The sequence below is a fragment of the Tinamus guttatus genome, unplaced genomic scaffold, assembly GCF_059628265.1.
Source record: "Tinamus guttatus ecotype Peru unplaced genomic scaffold, ASM5962826v1 Tinamus_guttatus_pri_ptg000060l, whole genome shotgun sequence".
In the NCBI taxonomy this organism is placed as follows: domain Eukaryota; kingdom Metazoa; phylum Chordata; class Aves; order Tinamiformes; family Tinamidae; genus Tinamus; species Tinamus guttatus.
The window spans coordinates 2,910,140-2,927,106 of NW_028288594.1; the positions used below are offsets into that span (position 1 = coordinate 2,910,140).

Sequence of the window (16,967 nt, forward strand, 5' to 3'; positions counted from 1 at the left end):
AGATAGGCATCTCTAGTATTTGATGAATGGCCTTTTTAAAAAAATCAAAAAACAAACCCAGGAATTAAAAATTGACACTGGGCCAGTGCATTTAGTAACCTTTCTCACAAGTTGAATGGTTTTCTATTTGGGTATCTCATCTATTGTAAGACCTATTCTTTGTGAAGCAAGACTATTAAAATAACACAGGTGACTTCCTCAGGCTGACTATGTTGTTTTCCTGTCAAGGAGGGGAGATTACACGGAAAAAGTGGTCATGAATGGAAGATAATACCCTAAAATAAGTATGTATATCTTTTCAAGGGGCTAGAATTTATTATTAGAAATGGGATGCTCAGGGATTCTGTGTTTCTTTGTAATTTTTTCTTTGCCACAGCTTCCATGCCATAAAAATTAGGCTAAACATTCCAGCACCATAGCAGAGTTGTGTAGGTTAAATCAAGATCATGTGAAAGGTTATAAAAAGTGCAAATTATTCTTAAAGGATAGGGACTTTGCCTGCCTTTTATGTATGCTGTCTTTATTAAATACACTGTTGCTAACGCATATGGTGATGGTATGGATATATGGATGAGGATAGTAATGCATATGTACATTTATGTTTATTTTATGTGCTTACAGATTTATTTACAAATATTGGCATGCTTAGATTATATAAGGAGATTTGTAGCAATATTTCTCCATGTTCATTTTTATATATTGCAGAAGCTACATTATGCTTACCACTAAAATATGTGAGGATTATATATTATTTGTATTCTCTGTTGCTTTGAACTAAGAGAAGTCTTGTTAAACTTTTGAACACTGGAAATTCACTAATTAAACTATTCCTTTGTGGACTATTTGTGCTATTAATTTAATGCGTGAGAGAGAGAGGGATGGCTTTTACAGTGTGCAGGAATTAAACATGAGCTGAAATAATCATGAAAAGGACTGAATGATGTAGTGGGAGGATATATTTATCTTTCTGTTCTCTAAATTCATACCCCAAAATCAGGTTAAGCTACTAGTGAGCCCTGTTATCTAATTGATATGTAATAGAATGGGAAAATAAGAGTGAAAAAGACCTCCAAGATCCTCAGTTGAGATGTTGCTGACACTGTCATATAATCTCTTTCCTAACTTTGTTGAGTTCCATAGACTTATAGAGCTTCATGGTTAGCATTGACCACCTCCACAAAGTTGATATGTTATTTGGCAAAATCCAGTGTTAGTAAGTTTACTTACATTAGCACAGCAGAATTTTGGAAGTTACTGGTGAGACATGCAGGTCAGATGAACAATTTGGTAGAATTAATTCATTGCTGGTTTCTAAAATAAGTGCGCAAGAAGTTGTTGGCAGGCTCTTCCCTTGATGCAGTTTTTAGATACATCAAGTTTTTAAATAGAGAATGAATGTAGATGTGCCCTTCAGTGCTGTTGGGCAGCCCCTGGAATAAGGCAGTTTTAAGACTGCTTGGTTTGTTTATAAAGTCACCCAAAAATAGGTGGCTTTCCAGGCAGATTTTGTAAACTACTACTGATTTTTATTAGAACTAAACTATCTTGTTAAATATCCTTAGCCTTGTCAAACTAGTAACTGTATTTTGTTTGTTTTATATTTTGTGTGTTCTTTTTGCACTTCAGATATGCAAATGTAAATGTAAAATTCTATTGCCATATGACAATATGTAGATTTGTGGCATTCCCAAGAGGGCCTTGGGTCCATAAACCAGTGGGTTTATTATGTAATGCTGCATAAATGCTATATTTTCATCTGTGACAGATATAATCTTGAACCTGTATTTTTCATGTTACTTAACTGTTTCAGAACATCATGTGTGAGAGAACACATCAAAATGGAAATTGCTTCTACAGAGGCAGCAATAAATATTGGCTGGGTATATTGCATTGTTGGGCTCCATGTGTTTTAGGATGTTCTCAATTCGCTTGCCCTAATCAACACTGTAAATACATGCTGCATTTTCTGGTCATCCATTTGTTGGATTAACAATTTGGACCTTGCAGTTTCTACCATACATCTTGATTATTTACCACATGTGGTCATGGTTATTTAAGAGTAAGCCCTAACAAAATCACTCTAAAACCTCCTGTCTTTTCTAGTTATTCAAGGAAAAGTATACAATTCAAATTCTATGCTTTATACGTAGGGTTAAGCGGTAGTTATTTGACGTTTGGCAGTCAAGAAGCTGAGAAAAACCTGCATCCCTGGTGACCCACAGGAATTTGTCAGCTTTTCATTTAAATATTGCTTGTTGCACATTTAAAAAATGAAAAAAAATTGCAAAATATAACCTTCAGCAGAGATTAAAATAGATTATATTGCATAATTGAAACATTTCAGTACTTACAGTGATATATGATTAAAAAAAAAAAGCAAAGGATAAATGTTTGTGCCCGATTCTGACAATTGTGAGCTGGAGGTTTTATATGAACTTGTTGGTGTATTATTTGCATTGAATATGCCCTTAAAATTATTTTGCTTAAATCATTTCCCCTCTAATGTCCTTATAAGCATGTAGTTCGTGTCCCATTTTTATCTACTTGCTGCTTTATGCCATTGAGCTAGAATAGAATCAATCTTAGTTCCCCACCCTGTCTTTCAAATGAGTGTAGTACTGTGATGGCCATGTACCCTATTTGGTTTTACAGCCCTTTATTATGTCAGCGGTACTGGTGTGTTTCGTGTGGAGCTTGAGTACGCTTATGAATGATTTTCCAGCATTTCTATTGTATACTTGCCTCTCTGAATCAGTATGGATTTTAATTAACATCCTAACAACATTATATGCTCAAAGCTCCTTCTGCCCTTGTGTCTTGCCAGGAACTTGGTCTTCTGTAAGTTCATAGCGTACTAAGCATTGTCAAGAACAGACATAATTGAAATCTTTTTTCATTTATTCTGAGGCAAAGACACTTCTCGTTCTCTCTCTCGTTCTCTCTCTCGTTCTCTCTCTCGTTCTCTCTCTCGTTCTCTCTCTCGTTCTCTCTCTCGTTCTCTCTCTCGTTCTCTCTCTCGTTCTCTCTCTCGTTCTCTCTCTCGTTCTCTCTCTCGTTCTCTCTCTGCAGTAGATATGCACAGAAGTTTGCTAACTGGGGGGATGGAGCTGCAAGTCTACTGTAAACATCAAAGATTACTTGATACAGAGATTTTTGGAAGAAGTTTCCACCATACTTGGAGTGTCATGACACTGTTTCATTCAACTGCTTTTCCACATTCTATTACATTAATAACCTTCTTGCAGGTTTCTTGGCATATGAGGAGAAAGGGAGGCCTTCAGTAGAAAGTTGGATGTTGATTTTGAATGGATGAGGGTTAAGATGATCTGTTAACCTTAAAGCTAATATGAGGTAGTCACAGAACAAAGAGCCGTGAAGTAGGTCAGTATTTTTGTCTTCTTTTTGCATCAGCTTTTCTGCAGAACTGCATTTACAAATGTTTAGCTTGTATTCACAAATAGCAGTGATAATTCTGTGTCTCCTCCTTGCCTGTACACTATGCTGGATTGTTTTCTGTTATTTTATCCCTTCTGTCATGTAGCTTTTGAAATCTCTTCTGCTAATAAGCATCTGATAGATCTCACCAGGAGTCTTGGCTTCATGTTTAGTCTTTCTTCATTCTAACAATTCTGTCTACAGTACATACTGTTCACAGGGCAAATCTCACATATTGCTGTTCAGCTGCCAGGCTTACAAATAATGAACTCTGCATTTCATCTGTGAATTCATGTGTTAGGAGTCTTCAAATGACAGAAAACCGAGGCCAATGCCACCTCCTTGGCCGTGGTTGAGGAGGGCCTAGTACTGTTTAGGAAAATGAGGACAGTTTCTTTCTGAAGAGGAAGAGCTGTATAGTGCTCTCTCTGGTTCTTCTGTGTGGGGTTTAGAAACTTTGCTATTTAGTTCACAAATGCCATCTCTCTCTGATGTTTAGTTGTCTAAACATTGTGTTATGGTTACCTGCCTGCAGTTCTTCTAGGCAAAAAGGTCAGTTTGGTGTCTCTTACCATCTTCCTTTCTGGATTTTGAATAATGTGTACCCTCTTCCTTCTGTGTATTTGACAGTCCCAGGATGACAACTTGCAATATTTAAAGCTTGCAACTGTTGTTCTCCCCTGCGAACACACAGATAACACTATGTGAAGTGACAATAGTAAGGAAGCCCCAATATTAGTATGCATTATTTACTTCTCTCCCTATATGCTCTCTGTCAGCACCTTAAGAATTACCATCAGCATGCCTACAGTGATAAAGTAAGTAGTGAAGATGCTGTGTTATAACATGGATTGGAATCTGGCAATGTATCTTTTTAAGTATGTGCATAATTATATTCCATTAAATTTGTTAGACTGAGGTAAACGTTTAAGTCACTCTTTTAATAAGAACAATGCATTATTTTGCTTGCTAAACCATCCTTTATGAAATATTACTGTGTCAGCTGTGCCATATCTAACACAAGTACTGCATATACACCATCACCAGCTAAGGTGTTGTCTTATTAGGAACTGCTGTTTCAGCAAAATGAGAATATTAATCCAAAAGAAGTCTGTTTCTTTTTCCAGGCAATGTAAACAATTCTATCCTAGTTAGAACCGCAGTGTCAATATTTTGTACTGTCAGTGTTGACTTAGTCATTGTGAGTTTTGTCTTATGTTACAACTATGAAGATTCCATTTTTGGCTTTTCATTCAAGACCAGTTTGGGATATTTCTGGTGCGTATCATGGATATTTTTTCATCGGCTGAATAGTCTTCATATATGTTTACATGTACTTTTTGAAGTACGTTAGTAAGACTCATACATTTAAACAAAGTCCCATGTTGTACTGAAAATCTCCTCCTTGTGGACCTAGGGAGCGGGTACTCCAGTAAGTCGGCTTCATTGTGGACAAAAGCTTTAGCCGTTGTATTTGTCCAGTGTCCTAGAGAGCATATAAACTGCTGAAGCTGTTCCAGCTTTTGAGTTCAGTTTACAGGCCTTCCTTAACTTGCTGAAAAAATAATAATCTCTCTGCTTGGATGGGAGGAAAGTTTGGAGCATTTTTAGCAGTGGAAATAAATAGCTTATGACCTGTTTCAAACAATGTTGTCCTATCAGTATCAAAATATTTTGAAGGTTTGTTTGATGCGTACATCTTTAGCTTTAATAGTGCTCAGGATTTTGTAAGAGCATAATGCCAGTACTACCCTTGCTCACACAAAAGTAGAATATGTAAAGGATTTTTGATGCAAATCTTAACAAAGAGTATACCCAGCATCTAGTTCAGACACAAAGTTCGTAATGTTCCTCATTCCAAAGCTCATTCCAAAGCATCATTACACCTTCTGTTTGTCTGGTAGAGCAGGTCAGTTATGGCCTCACCATGAAATCACCTGGAGATATTGCGGACACTCTCCAGAGGTCACTTAGTTTTAGCTTTAGAGAATTTTGGTTCTTACTTGAATTTTCTGGCCATGCTATATATCTTCTTACTCTGCCCCTTCTCAAAATGCTATTACCCAACTAAAAATCTTTGTATCTTCTGTATCATAAAGTTAACTGATTGGGAGAGAAAAAAAAAAAAAAAAGAGGCTCTGGAAAAAAAAGAAAAAAAAAACACAAAGCAAAAAACACAACCCTTTTTCTTCTTTTACAAAGGTGCTTGTTGCTTCTGTGAATAATTTATCTGTGTTAGTGGCACAACTGTAATTTCTTTATCGCTACCTTATACGTTCCCTGAATGCTTCCTGATTTCTGCCCAGTGAAGCAATTGCTGCATTTTTCCTGTATACTAACTTGTGTATTTCAGCATGGTAGTTGCCAAAGCATGCACAATTCTGAGAACTATTTTTGTTAGATTCCATCTTGAAATCTGTGTACTCTCCTGGCTAGTACTTCTTGTAATATCTCTTTTAATGTTATGGATTCCTTCCAATGCTGGAAGACTGTTGGCTTCCATAAGTATCCATCTTCTCTTGCCAGTTCTTAGACCAAATAAGGTTTACTAAATTGCATGGTTGCCTCTTTCATCTAAGCTCAATCCTAAATCTAAATATTTTTCTTTCTGGTCTCTATTTTAACACAGCACAGCATTCTTCAAATTTTGGAATATATTCATAGTCCCTTTAACTGAAATTATTGAGAGCTAATATGTGTGCCTTGTGCTTCAGAAAATTGTTTTTCTGAATTATCTGGCTGCTTTTCTCTTTTGATGGAATCTTTGTCCTCCAGATAAAGAATTTCATTCTTCGTAGAATCTTCAGCTGGTATTTACCATTTGGGGAAGTAAAAGTTAGAGAGCTTTGTATTTGTACTTTGTTCTGTGTGTGTGTGTGTGTGTGTGTTCTACTTCGCTTCTTACTCTTGTATGACAAAGTTACCTGACATGCTCCTACGAAGTCTCTACTTTATCTTATTCCAAAACGGAAGCTCTGGAGCTTGAAGAGAACATTCCAAGATGCAAGGTAAAGGTGAAACTTGTAGCCATCCTGTTTGTCTAGAATTGCCTGCCAGAGCGTGGGCATGAAGGATGCCTTGTTCTATGTCCACACATTCTCAGCCTTATCGTGTGAGGTCCTGGTGTGACTTTGGATGTTATCAGCATCGCTATTTGCGTGGATAAGGTGATCTGAAAACAAAGCATTGAGGTGAGCGCGTATACTGAGCTTGTGTTCCTGATGAAGATGTCTTTCTTCCATGATAGACAAAATTCCTCAGTTTATAGAGAAATTAGTTGTGAAATTTTAGACATGAGCTAAATGAGCAATTGTAAAAGTAGAGTCCTTTTTGTACATATTTTTGATTATTTCAGTTACAAATCCCAAAGTATGCATGCTAGGTTTAATGCAAATTTATTTTAGAGAAGGTTTTCAGCTTATTTTTGCTCTAAAGATCTCTTCTCTGCCCTAATCATGTTTCTTTTGATACTGATTTCCCTCACCAGCCTGAAGTAAAACAACATGAAATGGAAGGTTTTGCATGGCCAAAGCTTTTTGCCCAGTGAGGAAATGGATTTGCAGTGGGGCCTCAATCAGTAATAAATAGCAAGGAAAAATGGTGATATATATTTGAGTTTCCAACTGAAAATTTGAATTTTCCAATTCCAGTTTGAGTCACTGCTCTGTATCTACTTCACTGCAAAGAAACTGAAATATGTTGATTTTGTTTGTTTGTTTTAAGACACTCAGCTATGGCCTAGGAATTGTTTTCATTTTTGCAAATACATTAATGACAAGTATAGGGGCGTTATAAAGAAGGTCCTAATGCTTTAGAAATTATACCTCACAATTCTTGTGTGTGCATGGATAGAAGCTCGTGCCCACAGTGACAGAGCACCTAAATAGCTGTAGTACATGTTCTTACATGTAATGATGATCGAGAGAGGACACTATTGGACAGAGTATGTCTGGGTAGCTCTCTGATATAGTTCCAAGAAATCTAGAATATTAGGAGAGTATATTAAGAACACTTTTATTTTCTAGGTTAATAGAAACACAACCTAAATATCACACAAATCATACCGTAGTGACCCTGGTAATTAGCATTTATGCATCCAGGTGCAAAAGCAGCCAACAGCAATGGGGTGTGTGTGGGTGTGTATGAAAGCCTCAAAAGAATATCTAGAAATGAACATACAAGGGCATTCGGGTGGTGAAGTGTTGTGTGATAGTATTCTAAAAAAGATGTTACAAAGATGTTCTATGAAGGTTCAGTATCACATGTCTCCCCCTCCCTTATGAATTTAATGCTTAATGTGATTCTTATGGCTTTAAAATTGAAAGATTTTTATTAGTTGCTAAAGCTATTCAGTAAGAATATATTTCAAAACGAAACGTAAATTGTAAAATTCAGCTGGGACACTTACTGTACTGTTGGTATTGTTTTGTCAAAAACTGATTTAAAATGAACTAGAAAATTGCCAAACCATCAAAGTATGGGCTCTGGGAAAGTTAATATATTAAAGAAACAATACCATGAGAAGAAAAGAAGAAAATGTGCCTTTTTAAAAAAAAAAAAAAAAAAAGGAAAGGAAAAGAAAAAAAAAGGTATTTTAAGAACTTCACTTATACAGAGAATAAGGCAAAATCATAATCCTTTATGAGTGCAATAAAGGCTGCCTAGCTACTGCCACTTAGTGCAATACCTTTCTTATTGAACTCTGAAAGAATCTACTATGGAGAGAATTCCTTTTTTTGTGTACAATATACCTTTAGTGGGGCTTCTGAAAAAACAGATTATACTGTGCAATGTGGCCTCTGGACTAGTGCGGTTGTGCACAGTGCTGTGGACCACTCCATGTATGTAGCCGTGTTCACAGGAGCAGTAGCCTGATGCTGTGGTTTGATATGCCCATGTTGCACTGCTTAGAGAATCTGTGTGGCTTTCTAGTGGCCTCCAGCAGTGACTGTGTTAAAAACAGATTTCTTTTTCCTCTCTCCAGTTAAGCTCCAGTAAATCCTGATGGTGTTAACTTTTGTTTTAGAGACAGGATGTGCAAAGAGCTAAACAGAAAGGAAATACTTATTTTATTTGATGTGGACTTTTATGATTGGCCTATATGAGATGTTCATGTGGAATTTTGGGAGACCACAAAAAAGATAGCATTTTGTTAACGTTTGTTTAAATAGTTAATTCAGGCAGGTAGAGTACAAAGAAAGGAGTGATTAGTATTTGTCCTTTGCTTTGTATTTGTGTAGCTGGTGGTTCCTCTGAAAACTACCTGGTGATAGAAAGACAAGGAAAAATACTGGTATTTCCTAGTCCTTCAACCACATGACTCCTTTCACTTTAGCACAGTCCTACATGCCCTTGTGTAAGTCACTGCTAGGGTGTGTATTATTTAATTCCTGGTAGCATACTGAACTGTAAATAGATTTGTTCTAGTGCATGGTGGGAATACAGATTTGCATGCCAAATTCAAATGCAAGAGATGCAAAAGAAAACTGTTCTTGTTTCATAACAAAAAACTTACTTTCTTGCCTGTCCCTAGAAGGAATACTGCGATGAAAATGCTTCCACTTGAAATCGTTATCTAACATGATTATGAACATCACCTAGGATTATTGCAGGTGAATGATAACAATGATGCTTTTTGAAGTTGGTTAACTTTGCTTATTTGACAACATTTTAGAGAAAATCCACATCCTGTTGATGTTGGTGACAAAATTGACTTCAGGGGACTCAGGGTTTCATCCAGGTTATGTAACTGCTCTCAGCATTTGGTGGCTGGTCCGTGACGCTTCCTTTCTCACGCACTGTCATGACATCTCTGGCTTTCCACTTCTTGCCAAAGGGAGTTGCTGCACATCTCGCATTGTGCAGAAGGGTGTTTGCTGAGGAGACCAGCACTGAGACTGAACAGCCCTCGGAGAGATGCACACAGAGCCAGAAGATATGGAAAGATCAGTTGTTTGGTAGTATCTTCTACACACAGACCAACATGGGTGAGATAGAAGAAAAATCTCTCTGAACGACTTTAAAATGAAATCCTCATATTTCAAAATACATTGCTGTCATTTTAAATTGAATTTCACTTATCCAGCAATCTTCCTCAAGCGTTAAAAATGCTTTGAAAAATCTTGCTGTCTGTATTCCCTTAAAAATAGTAGCTGTGGTTAAGAATCAACTCCGGTGGTGCTCCAAAAGCACAGCCTGCCCACCCTCTAGAATACCCTCAGAGTCCTCATAAAGAGCCTTGTTGCTGACATAGCACCTTTTAAAACATACGCCCTGGGATCTGATTGGGAAACAGCAGAAGGTTCAGATGTTTCCTCCCTTGGGAGCCTTTGCCCCTGTGTTGCCTCGCTCTCTCCCCTTCTCGACAGAATTTAGAGAGGATATTGGGAATTAGTTGTTGTCTTCACATGCCACGTAACTACTGGCTCCCACCTCCTCCTCCCTGCCCAGATCCCTGACGTGAGCAGCAGAAGGGGCTCGGGAAGGAGGCGAGCCCGGCAGCCTCGGCATCCTGCTGCCGTGGTGCCCGAGACCCATCCCTCTCCCTGGGCACCGACGAGCAGGCTTGATGCTGCTCATCAAATATGTTCACAGTAGCGAGCGCGAGGAAAGCAGCCCAGTAAGAATGTGGTATGAGTAACTAGAAAAACTACAATTTTGATTAACACCTCAAGTGCTATTTACCGTAACATCTGACCAAGATAACGCTGCTAATTTCTTTTAGCTCAAGGTGAAATTCGGAGTCTGATTGTTCTAATTGGCAGAAAAGGGAAAGCTGCCAAAAACACATGCTGATTTACCTCCCCCTTGATTCCTATTGACATCACTGAAGTTGCACAGGATACTAATTGTTAAAGAAAGTTACTTTTGGACTTCAGCTTCTTTCTGCGAAGGTCTGCCTCTGATCTGAACGCTCAGAATTTAAGATCCTCCAAGTTAATGTCTTGAAGCAGACAAGAGGAAGAAAAAAAACCTCCATTAGCTCATCTTTCACAGCTCTGCAGTGTCCTTTTGCTTTGAGGGTAGTGGCTTAATTGATCTTTCCAAATTAAAAACACAGATGAGCCAACTAGTAGAAAATGGTAGTAATGGGGAAAAGGAAAAGACATCTGTGAGTTTGATATGAACTATAGAAATAATGTGTGAGGCGTTTGGAGAGCGTAGTTCAACTCTTGCTGAATATCTTCAGGTTCAGAGACTTGGGAAGATTTTTCAGCAACATGAGAATGGACTGATATAACCTAAAACACTTTAGGCTACCAGATCTATCATTGAATCAGTAAAATCCACCTTTTTAGCTCACAGACTGGTGTGATGTGTGAATTGCAGACTGATGTGGGGAAACTGCTCACTGCCGTGAAGATATTTGTCATTGTAATAGAGAACAAACTGAAGATCCTTGTGTAGCATGCAGGAGAGACAACAGCCTTGGTGTTCTAGTCCCCTAAATCTCTTTCAAGAAAAGGAAATTGCAAGTACTCTTGGAAGCAGCAGGAGAAAAGGTAACTGCTGTAACTGCTTTTTCCCCCTCCTTTGTCTTTCCCGAGAATACACCAAGCTCTTGCCAAACGATTTTATTAGGCCTCCTTTCACTGAAGCCTTTGCAGTCCTGAAGTTACAAATGAGTCATAGGCTAATCTCATTAGTTTGCAAAACTCCCCTCTGTTCTACATAGTACTTCCCGAAGAAGTGGTGCAGGTTATGCGTCACCTGTTTTGTCCCTTTGCTAAGTATAAGGCTTTAAAGCATTTGTCATATTTGAGGGTGATTATTTCTGTATCTTTTTTGTGTGTTTGAAGAAAATAAGTGTCTGTAAGAAAAAGAAAGTATCTAGTAGCAGAGGTTTTTGCAGTTTTTCATGAACAATCACCTGACTTGAAATATATTTTGTCCAGACTGTGTAATCATGTGTGTAAGTAGCAAGATCCAGGAAAATAACTAATAACTCTCACAAGTAACACAGAGTTTGAGCCAAGTGTTTTCCTGTCTTCAGTATTTTCTATAGTTAAATCCAACATGATGTTGGTTAATGACGCTGATGAAATTGGCTCCTGTCTGCAGAAAAATGGACGGAAGGAATTCTAAAGGAGTGTGCTTTCGGCCAGTGAAGCCTAGCTGCAGTTTATTTTTTTTTCCAAATGATTATAAAGAAAAAAGAAGGATTTCTGGTATTTATTTGGTTAAAGTAAATATCAGGTCCTGTTATAATTGATGAATTTGGAGTACCCAGCTGCCTGTTGTCATTACTTCCTCCTGATAGGAGAAATAGTATGGTATCTGATAGCTCAAGCAATTAACATTTTGGTGGTTGATTATGCCATTGAAGTTCCTTAATGCACTGCCTAATTTTGAGATGGCTTCTCTTCCAGAAGGAGTTGTAGCAAATGTGTGTACAAACTTTTACATTATTAAATATCCAAGTCTCAATAACATTTTCCTTTTTAGATTTGTAGCTAGCAGCTCATCTGTAAAACCCCCAGGCACCTCCCTAAAGAACAGCAACTGCCTGCGTGCGCTGCTCCAACCCCCCAGGCACGTGTGCTAATATGGCTTACTCCTTTCCTTTTCACTTTGCTTTGTCTTATAGAGGCTCTGGGTGAAGAGGGAACATGTGGGCAATGGCACTGGCTGAACTTGTTAAGCCATGATAACTTGATTGCGTCGCTGAGCCTTATCAGGGGCAGTCAGTGCCATGGTTCTGGAGGGAAGATCCAGCAAAGCACAGGCAGCCTTCAAGTTAGCTTTCCAGCGCCTCAATGCTTTTTACTTTTTTTTTTAATTATTATTATTATTTATTGCACACACATTTTTGGACTTCTTATCATGAGTGGGAATGTTTTGCTCAGATCAGAGATCTGTCTTATAGGAAAATCAAGAGTATAGAGGTTACCAGTCCTTTACCCACAGACTCCTTTTTCTCTGTCAGTCTCCAGATTTCTTTTTTGCCTTCCTAGCGTGTTTATGTCACCCTGTACAGAAACCACTGCCTGTGCTACCGCATGCCAAGCAACAAAAAGGACTTTTTTTTCCCCATTTATCACCATAGATTCACACCCTACAAGACTTTTTGTTGAAATCTGGCCTTGGAGACCTGGCCTTCTCAGTTGGGGTGGCAGGGAAGGCTAACAGTTGCATTGGTTGGAAGACCTCAAATTGGATAAGCAGAAAACAGAGGCCTGGAGAGCGGGAAAGCTCTTGATGGTGATTAGTTGTCATCCTGCTTGTCAGAACAAATGAAGAAGAGGAGCACAATGTTTGCACTGTTTGAACAAGCCTCGGAGAGCAAATTAGATGGTAAATGTGATCATAATTTGCCTGCCTTTCTTGAAACTCCCATGGCGCTATTAGTGTTTTCTTTCTTTCTTTCTTTCTTTTCTTTTTTTCCAGATGAAAAAAGCTTTAGCAAATACCTGCTTCTGTGGAAACTGAAGTGCACGGGGGGCTGTTTGCAGAGACTGTGTGTTTAAGTGGCTTAAGGAGTAGTGCGTATTGCATCTCCTATGTACCCCAGGCTGCAGCAACGTGTTGCATTATGTTGGGAAAGTTAACGTATTTGTGTTGCACATGATGTGTAAAAAGATATAGAAATCTGCCTGTATATGTAGGTAGCTATACATATTTAGCTAAATAAGCTCCAGCCTGACCTTTATTTTGTTCTTGGTTGAGCATTGCTGATAAGCCAATTATGCTATGTTTTGGAAAGATATCTGACCTGTAAACTTCTGTCCTGTTACACTGTGATCATCTGTAGTGGCAGGCTGTGCTCCTTGCTGAAATGCTGGAGCACCTACAGTGGCCACAATTGTTTCTAAGAAAGATCAGGAATTCTTTTTTGCATATATAGAAATGTGCAGTAACCTGTAGCATTAAGCTAATGAGTTTAGGGTAGGGAATGAAGAAATGCTACTTGCAGTTTCTTTTACAGATGAAAGTATTTCACACGTAGCAGAAATTGTTAGTGTAAACAAGTATCAATTAAGAGAACAAATATGAGGATTGTTGGAGAATAAGGTAAAAGCTGTGATGTGAAAGTGTCTCTTGGGCAAAGACAGATGACTGAGACCAAAAAGATTTAAAGTATTTTGATGGCCTTGCAATGAAATCTGAACCCGTGGAAACTAATAAAAATTGACTAATTAGAGACCTATAGGAAGCAAAAACCCATATTTAAAAGCCAAGTGCTTGAACTGTCACATCTCTGTAGTCCCCACCAGATAAAAGAACTTTAAGCTACATCCAAAGTTAGAAACGGATTCAATATATGGTTTAAGAGTAATGGTGAAAAAGTGTTAATAGGAGCATGTTTATTTTTATTGCATTATGAAATTATTTGCAGCTTAAGCTGGTGTTGCTGATACATTTACTCTCTATCCAATCGCTTTTGCTGATGTCTAATAGCATCATCCAACTGCTGATGCTCTTTTCTGCTCCTTAATCTTTACCTGTCTTGGTAGGGGCTTACCGGTAAAGTACCACATTACCCAACAGGAAAAAGAGAAATTCTGTCCCAACACACTAAAAAGCAATTGTTGACTATTGGCTCTGGTTGGCCGTGGTGCCCCGAGCTTTAGGCATTATAGCAGCTCCTGGAGATTCCTTTAGAAATGCCCTCAGTTCTGTATCATCTCCAGCAAAGCTCTCTGGGCATATATTCTCCATTGATTTACAGGATACACTTCAAACGGAAACATGTACAATTTTTCTTCCTGTGTATTTTGGATGAGCTCAAAGCAGAGGAGTAGAATAAATGAAAAATGTTCTAAGCCAGCCACAGAATAATGCCAGATAGTGTATTGTGCAAATACAAGCTGGTAGGTATAAACTTTGGCAGATATAGTTTTTACCAATATTTTAATATACTCAAGCTCCAGTGAATCAAATAATGTTTAGAATATGGCTCACAAAGTAGTAGTATGTGCCACATTAGTGCAGCACAGTGGCAAGCAGTTGCATTTATTTTTTCTTTATTGACTTGTGTTTAAGAATTTTTTTTGCCAAGTTCTTGTGTTGTTATTTTTAAAAAGATGAGTACTTACTAGGCTCATACACTAATGATTTTTAAGCTGTAGTAGAAAGCACATAGGAATGAAGAGTGATGTGAAAGAGATTAATTAAAATCAATGTTATTTCAATGAATACTAATTGAATTATTAATGCTTGGATCAGGGTTTTTCCTCATTTTCTGATTATTCAGCTTATTGGCTGATGTATGCACTCCTGTTGATGAAAGCTGTGTCTCCACCTTGCTTTATTGTGTGTGTGTGTTTGTTTTTCTTTTTCTTTTTCTGTTTCTCTTTCCTACCTGTCATTCACAGAATACCATAGTTACAGGATAGGAGGTAGGGGCTTAATAACAGATTTAATGTCTTCAGGACTGCCTGTGTTGCCTTGTCCAACACCACGAGCAATAGCACGGTCTGTTGTGGAAGGAGCCTGAAAGCTCTTCAGACACCCCTGTCCAGCGCGGCGGGGCCGACACGGGGCTGTGGAGGGTGAATCCGTAGGCGCAGGCGCGAGCGGGTGCTCCGAGCCGAAGCCGTGACGCCAGCTGCACGTCCAGGCACAGCTGCCCGTGGTGTCCCGTGGCCCCTGCCGGGACGTGCGGCACGCTCGAGCGGCAAGTGGAGAAGGTTCGTGGAAAACAGGACGTGCGGCTCCTGGCTGGAGAGTTGTCCTCTCCTTCTCTTTTCCCTGACTGCCATTAATGTTGTTTTCCCCAGGCTACTGGGTTGTATGATTTTAACTGAAATGGATTAAAACTTCCTCTATTTTGATGCCAACATTAATCTGATAATTCTGTTTGCCAATTCTCTGTTTTTGTTGTTGTTGTTGTTGTTGTCGTTTTGTTTTTTAGAGTCCAAGGAAAAAAACTACTGCCTGGTTGAATCTGGAGGATGGGTTCCCCCTCCCCACAATACTAAAAATGATCTTATCAGAAAAATAGTCTGTGAAATTGTGTAAGATAACTTCCAGATCATATAGCACCATAGAGTTACAGAAGCAGAACACAGAAGTTTTCTGTGTGTGCATGTTTGTACAGAGCAGAAGAAACTGTCTTTTGTTTTTCAGAACTACAACTATAGTGCTGGTAAAACATGACGTCTTTTCTTTCCCCATAATTAGCAAATGTCTTGTAATTGCAAAAGAGTTTGGAGTGGCAACTCGTCAACAGGGCCCTGGCAATTCAGATATTTTCTGGATAGGCATGAAAGAGCTACAATTCAAACTATTGCTGCCTCTTAGGATAATGGCTATGATGAGCTTCCAGTATGCTCTGAAGTGCAAGCTCTTATGTACCTATAGACAGGGAAGGAAAGTCACCTTGGTGTGTTATGGATGTTCATGGAGCTAATACTTTTAAATAACATCTGTCTAAACATTATTTGTTGTTGACAATATATTATCAAGGATTCTTAGATATAACTGAGCTGTAATTCTCTCTTTTTGAGCCAGCCTAGGACCTGGTCTTCAGTTGAAGGTGCTGAATTTCTCAAGAATAAAGCAGTAGCATTCCTGTCTTCAGCAGGATCTCTAGTTCTGGCAGCCAGGTGCAATAGGGTGGTGGTGTGTGTTTTTGTTTGTTTGTTTGTTTGTTTGCTTTCCTTCACTGTAAATCATCAGTACATACTGTTTTAATTACTTATTACTGCTGCCACTTATACTAATGGTGTAACCAATATGAGTGTTTGCATTTCTGTAATGCTTTCTTGAGCACTCCAGAACTTTATATATATGTTGTTGAACATATATATGAGCGTCCCCTCATTTTCAGGGAGATAACAAAGAAAGTAGAGATTGAAAGGTAGATCTCTTGCCACCACAGATTCTGAATGGAGAATTTTGAAGACTTAGATGAAAGGAAAAGCTTCATGAGTGCTTTATTCATGTTTTTTCTTTTTTTTTTCTTTTTTTTTCCCCCTATTTTCTCACTCCACCACCTTCCCAGCCCCAGGATCTCCATCCCTCTCTCCCTTGAGCTGTACAAGATTTCTGATATGTTGTGTGACAAGATTTTAGTGATATCTAGCCATTCACTTAAGCACTACTAGCAACTGAGGGAGGAAAAAATGTGACTTTTCTTCATATCAAAGGAAATAGTCTTGTTCTGTTTGGCAATAGCACTATGAGCAGATTGGTGTGCATATGAAGTCTCTTAAAACTTTTTTCTGCTTCTGCATAATTGGATTAACCATAAGCATTGGTCAGTGGAAGGAATGAAATGATTAACATGGGAGACTTGGCATAATACAGCATCCGACTCCCATATCTTTTCTGCTATAAATCTCAGTTTTCCACAGTCCTTCTCCATCATTTCTCTATAGATATTAGTTAAATACTGTCATTCTAGGCTTTCATCCAAACCTAAAGATCCACATAACATGTTATTAAAATAGGCAGACTGTATCTGAATATGACCTCTTTGTAAATACATCGTCAGACAGTGTGAGTTACTACAAAAGATATACCTCGCTGCCTCTCGGTTAGATAAGACAAGCTGTTTAGGCATATCAGGGGTTCAAAATTCCTTTGTT

The 16,967-nt window shown here is 38.4% G+C and overlaps 1 protein-coding gene across 2 annotated transcripts in view; it reads left to right on the forward strand.

Annotated features, from left to right (window-relative positions):
• Positions 1–16,967, forward strand: part of FIGN (fidgetin, microtubule severing factor) — a 93,880-nt gene that overhangs the window by 36,032 nt on the left and 40,881 nt on the right. The gene's annotated exons all lie outside the window — the stretch shown is intronic.